The 6,000-nt window shown below is 45.5% G+C and overlaps 1 long non-coding RNA gene across 1 annotated transcript in view; it reads right to left on the reverse strand.

Moving 5' to 3' along the window:
- Positions 1-5,543, reverse strand: part of LOC103667642 — a 62,188-nt gene extending 56,645 nt beyond the window's left edge. Inside the window, exon 1 of the long non-coding RNA XR_005831823.1 lies at positions 5,213-5,543. This is a non-coding gene — a long non-coding RNA (uncharacterized LOC103667642). The remainder of the gene's footprint in view (positions 1-5,212) is intronic.
- Between the last annotated feature and the right edge of the window lie 457 nt (positions 5,544-6,000).

Consider the following 6,000-nt stretch of genomic DNA (forward strand, 5'->3'; position numbering starts at 1 on the left):
GAGTTTCAGTGTGGGAAGATGAAAAAGTTGTAGAAATGGACGGTGGGGAGCAGAGCCCAACAATGTAAATGTAACTTAATATCACTGAACTGTACACTTAAAAATACAATGACGATCGTCAGTTTTGTGTTACGTATATTTTACCACAAGTTTTGAATATTTTCATAAAAAAACATCTCCCTTAACCGGATTATAGAGCTAAGAACACTGGTCTACGATTCTCTCCAACCCTTAGTTATCCAGCAATGGCAGATACAATCAAACCACCAGGATATCTGGAGGTTCTTTTAGTAAATTCCATAGCCTACCCAGTCCTCCTGCACTCCCCACTTTGGTCCAGGGAAGAAAGCTCTTCCTTCAACACGTCCATCTCTAGGTCAAGCTGGGAAGAGAGCTTCCACTCCATGTTCTTGCAATTTAAAAAGTAAAGAAGCACCGAATCCGACTGGTGAGAGCTGACATTCACAAGCATGGTCAATTTGGTGGGCAAGTCCCAGGTAAGAGTTCACAGCACCTGTCCTTCTCTTTGTGTGGTTAAGCCAACTATGCCTGGCCCACTCTAGCAATCCAGAGCAATCTACAATCTCTCTGTTCCACCTCCTCTGCCTGGGACCATCTATGAGGCAATCAGCCTTGTGGAATGGGCCTGGATGAACTCAGCTGTGGGGGAAGGAGGAGGGGGCTGCCCTCTGGACTGGGCTTCAACTATCCTCTCCCTTTGCCTGCCCTGAGACCAAAGTGACACTTTGATCTCCATCTAGGTCTCAGGGTCTTGAACCTCCTAACCTCCACTCATCTTACGTTTTCACCTGGGACCCGAAAGAAAGAAAGAAAGAAAGAAAGAAAGAAAGAAAGAAAGAAAGAAAGAAAGAAAGAAAAGATTAACAAGAGAAAAACAAAGCATGCAACACACATGACTTGGGAGAAATATAAACGAAGAGCATCTCAAAGCAGTGGCTTAGAACTCCAGCTTATGCAGCATCTTCGACCAAGAACAATAAATTTCTAGAAAAATGACAGGACAAAGAAAAGTAGTTTCAGACTCCCAGGGATGGCAAACTGTGGAAGGGTAAATACATGGGAGGAAACTAATGAAGTAAGGTTTGTTTGCAGATGCCTTCAGTGTCTTTGGTCTGATAAGATTCTATCTTCAGCAGAAGGAGAATTTATACCCTGCCTTTAGGCAGAGAAAGGGGAGCCTTTTCTGTGTTTGCTCTCTCTTAATTGCTTTCAGCTCAAAATATTTTTTGTCAAAGAGGCATATTTTGGAGTGACATATTCTGGTTTCCTTCACAGAAAAGGAAGCAGCAAAGAAATGGTAGAGGATAAAAGATGTCATTCCCCCAAAATTATCATCAAATGTCTTTTCAGGACAGGAATTTTTTTTTTTTTTAAGATTTATTTATTGGGTGCCTGGGTGGCTCAGTCTGTTAAGTGTCTGCCTTCGGCTTAGGTCAGGATCCTGGAGTCTTAGGATCGAGTCCTGCATCTGGCTCCTTGCTCAGCAGGGAGTCTGCTTCTCCCTCTGGCCCTCCTCCCTCTCATACTTTCTCTCTCTCACTCTCTCTCTCAAATAAATAAAGTCTTTTAAAAAAAAAGATTTATTTATCTATTTGACAGAGAAAGCACAGAAGTGCAGGGGTGGGGGCAGAGGGAGGGAGAGAGAATCCTCAAGCAGACACCCCACTGAGCAGGGAGCCCAACCTGGGGCTCAATCCCAGGAGCCTGAGATCATGACCTGAGCCGAAGTCAGATGTTGCCCAGGCACCCCAAGACAGGCATTCTTTTTAAACATTTCCTTTCAAATTAAATATATTTCACTTTATACAAACTCAGTTTCTTATTTCTTTTTCATTTTGTCCAAACTGATAAAATTTTCCTAATTGTCAGGGCGCCTGGGTGGCTCAGTCGGTTGAGCCTCGGACTCTTGATTTCCACCCAAGCCATGATCTCACGGTCATGAGATCGAGCCCTGCTGAAGCCCTGCTATGAGCCTCTGCAGGGCTCCGAGCTCCAGGGGCAGAATCTGCTTGAGATTCTCTCTCTCCCTCTGCCCCTCCCCCCAATTCACACCTTCGCATGTGCGCACACGCTCTTTCTCTAAAATAAGTAAAATCTTAAAAAAAAAAAAAAATTCCTAATTGTCCCCTGTCCACAAACCTCTACTTGAGGAACATCTGAGGAGTATTCCTCTGAAGTACTTTTTCGCTCCGAAGCTCCGTGATATTAATACTGCTGCTTGTGCTTCCGCCACCCTCCCCAAATCCCAGGAACTGAAGGGGTAATGCAGCTGACACGGAAACCAGGATTTAGTGCCTAATAGAATTCCTTGTACAGATAAATACTTGACAAGTAAAAATAATCATAATAAGGTCCTTTCTCCTGTGCCAGCAACACCCATGAACTTGTCCGACCTGAAGTTCCTTCTGCTTATCTGCATCCAGCGTCTGCCTGGGCTGGGACGCTCACTGCAGATAGGCAAAAATACCAGGACTGGCACAGCCCTAAGGCACATTGCACCAAAAACGCTTTTGCATAGGGACCCAGTTTATTTTTACTTCATGAAGCTGCATGCAAATTCAGCTTTCTCTGGTTTATCTCCTTGGAGTTAGTATTTATTTATTAAAGTGAAATGATCATGTCTTCCTCACTTATACACACCAGGACTAAAGTTAAAAGGTGCATTAAGCTGTCTCCACTTCACGATGTTCTCCAGGTATCTGGGTTCATCAGAACTTATATACATTTCCCTAAGAATTATTAGCGAGGGAAAAAGAGAACTGTGTCCCCACCCCCACATCAAACGCCGTTCTCTCTTTGCAAGCAACCAGTGCGCTTTTCAGCTGACACGTCCTAGATTGTTCTAAAAAGAGCAGCAGCATCAGAAACTATAAGAACAGATGATTCAAAGAGTCCCCGTGAACTGCCTCAGCCAGCTCATCATTATAAATGCAGGGCTAGGTAGGCGGAACATCTGTATTCTGAGTCACTCTATTTTTCTAGAAGGGACAATGTCACTAGCCCTCCTGCTGCATAAACCTTTGTGGTCTGCAAGCAGACTCCAGAGCTGGTTCACAGCGAGCTCGATCTTGAGACCGCAATGGACCCTCTCCCTGCTCTCATACAAATTCAACATGATTTTTTTTAAAGATTTATTTATTTATTTATTTGACAGAGAGAGAGAGAGAGTACACGAGTGCACAAGCAGGAGGAATGGCAGAGGGAGAAGTAGGCTCCCCACCAAGCAGGGAGCCTGATGCAGGGCTCCACCCCAGGACCCTGGGATCATGACCTAAGATGAAGGCGGATGCTTAACGCACTGAGCCGCCCAGATGCCCCTATATTTTTTTTATTTTTTATTTTTATTTTTTAAAGATTTTATTTATTTATTCGACAGAGATAGAGACAGCCAGCGAGAGAGGGAACATAAGCAAGGGAAGTGGGAGAGGAAGAAGCAGGCTCATAGCAGAGGAGCCTGATGTGGGGCTCGATCCCACAACGCCGGGATCACGCCCTGAGCCGAAGGCAGACGCTTAACCGCTGTGCCACCCAGGCGCCCCAAACCCCTATATTTTTTTTAAGTAATCTCTATGCCCAGTGTGGGGCTGGAACTCATGACCCTGAGATCAAGAGTCACATGCTCTATCAACTGAGCCAGTCAAGTGCCCCTAAGTTTATAAATAAATAAATAAATAAATAAATAAATAAATAAATAAATTTTAAGCAGGCTCCAAACCCAGTGCGGAGCCCAACATGGGGCTTGAACTCACGATCCTGAGATCAAGACCTGACGTGTGGGATGCTTAACTGACTGAGCCACCCAGATGCCCCCCTACATCTATATTTTGAGTAATGACTATGCAAAAATCAATGTGTGTTTTGTGTGTGTGTGTATGTGTGTGTGTGTGTGTGTGTTGGGGGCAGAAGGAATTAAACAACCTTAAAATCCTATAAGGTTTTGACACTGGTTCTCTAATGGCTGGAATGATGCAAATTTAGGAACGCTGCCTTTTGTGGGAATAAGTCCTAGGAAAAAGCAAAACGGGAATTGGCTTTTTTACCAGAAAACCAATTATTCCAAAAGAGAGTTCATTGAGGCTTTTTGGTTTGTGAGTAACAAAAAAAGATGCTGGTAAAAGAAAAAAAAAGTAAGTAAGACATTGATAAGAGAGAATGAGAACTAACAGCAGTTAAGGCAGAGCCAAGTTCACCAATGTGTTTTTAGGAGTTACTGCCTCCTCTTGTGTGACTCCTGCGGGGAAATCACACTGCTTATACAGAGACATGTCAACATATCTGTTGACTTTGCAAAACACTGATTTCCCCACATCAGCGTCCCTCCCCTCCAGCCGTGGTAAACAGCCTGACATTCAGGCTCACTGGCTTTGGTATGAGTCAGAGGTTCAAATCCTGGCTCTGCTCTGCCTACCTGTGTGTCTTAGGACAAGCTTCCTAACCTCCCAAGTTGCACTGATCTGTCTCGGATGGCAGTCGTCAGGGTACAATAAGATGGTCAGGTTCTCACCACAGAAGAGCTCCCGGCAAGCAAGCCTCGGATGACTGCAAGGGTGGCGGTTTATTGTTGTATATTTATCTAAATAAAGGTTCACGCTTACGGACACCTAGTCCAGAATAAAACGAAAACTCTCCAAGGTAGGCACTAAAACCTCAACCTCTAAAGTGACAGCAGCGTCGCATGAAATGCTTGTACAAGACAGCTGGGGGTAAAGGGGTGCGATGAAATCCGACGGAAGAAGCCAGGGTGGCAGACACACCACTTCGAAAACTTAGACACACTCAAGGGTCTGCCAAAGGAAGACGGCACGTCACGATCAGGGCTCCTAGAACTGGCTGCGGGTCCTAACTAGCGATTCCAGAAATTAAAAGGACCTGTCCTGAATCTGGTTTTGCCCAGGCCTCAGAGGAACTCTTGATTGTGTCATCTTTTCTACTGTTCTATCTGAGGGTAGAAATAGGAAGAGAAGGGGTAGCTGGAATGTATGGAGGGCCAATGACAGGACTGTGGCAGGAAGGATGTGTCTCAGGAAGGGAGAGGAAGTTGACTCATTATTCTCACTTCCTCTCAACTTCCCTTCCACCAATCTCTCCCCGAATGGCCAGGGCTCGGGCCCTGGACATCCTTCAAACTTGACCAGAACTGATCTCACTCTAACACAACATCACAAAACGGTATTGTTTTATTGTTACTTACTTTCAGTACTTGGTCCACATCCTGCATGAGATCCGTGTTTGTTGGGGGAAAAGCCCAGGTCAGGCCACCTGCGGAGGAGGAATACCTATAGGGTCATGGATGTTGGCCAGATCCACGGCTTCTGCAAAACCACCCTGCTGGGGGAGGGGAGGTATCTGTGACAGTCCAGAAGTGGAAGAGGGAGAAGAGTTAGGAGGGAATAGAAAGTTGGGAGAAAGAGGGGCACCTGGGTGGCACAGTCGTTAAGCGTCTGCCTTCGGCTCAGGGCGTGATCCCAGCGTTCTGGGATCGAGCCCCACATCAGGCTCTTCCGCTGGGAGCCTGCTTCTTCCTCTCCCACTCTCCCTGTTTGTGTTCCCTCTCTCCCTGGCTGTCTCTGTCAAATAAATAAATAAAATCTAAAAAAAAAAAAAAAAAAGAAAAGAAAGTTGGGAGAAAGAGAGAAGAAGAGTCAGGGAAATGATGGGAAGTGATGGAGCACACACTCCATGAAGGCTTAGGAGTGGGTTCTGAGTTCATGTAGAGTTTGTATCAGAGTTAATAGACAACAGCAGAAATAGGAGCTAGAAAAAAATGTGATTAAACATACATACACCGACTAAAGGCTCAAAGTGTCCTGAGCATATATGCAAAGGTAAAAGAAAAGACCTAGAGAAGATGAGAAGGTATGCAAGTGGTCTGCCAAGCCAAGGGAGCTCCCTGTGCACGTGCTTGCGGGCAACCGTGCACACCATCACTCATCCATCAATATCGGTGGAACTCTGCCCGTGTGCCGGGCACCGTCTGGG

The sequence above is a fragment of the Ursus maritimus genome, unplaced genomic scaffold, assembly GCF_017311325.1.
Source record: "Ursus maritimus isolate PB19 unplaced genomic scaffold, ASM1731132v1 scaffold_34, whole genome shotgun sequence".
Lineage (NCBI taxonomy): Eukaryota > Metazoa > Chordata > Mammalia > Carnivora > Ursidae > Ursus > Ursus maritimus.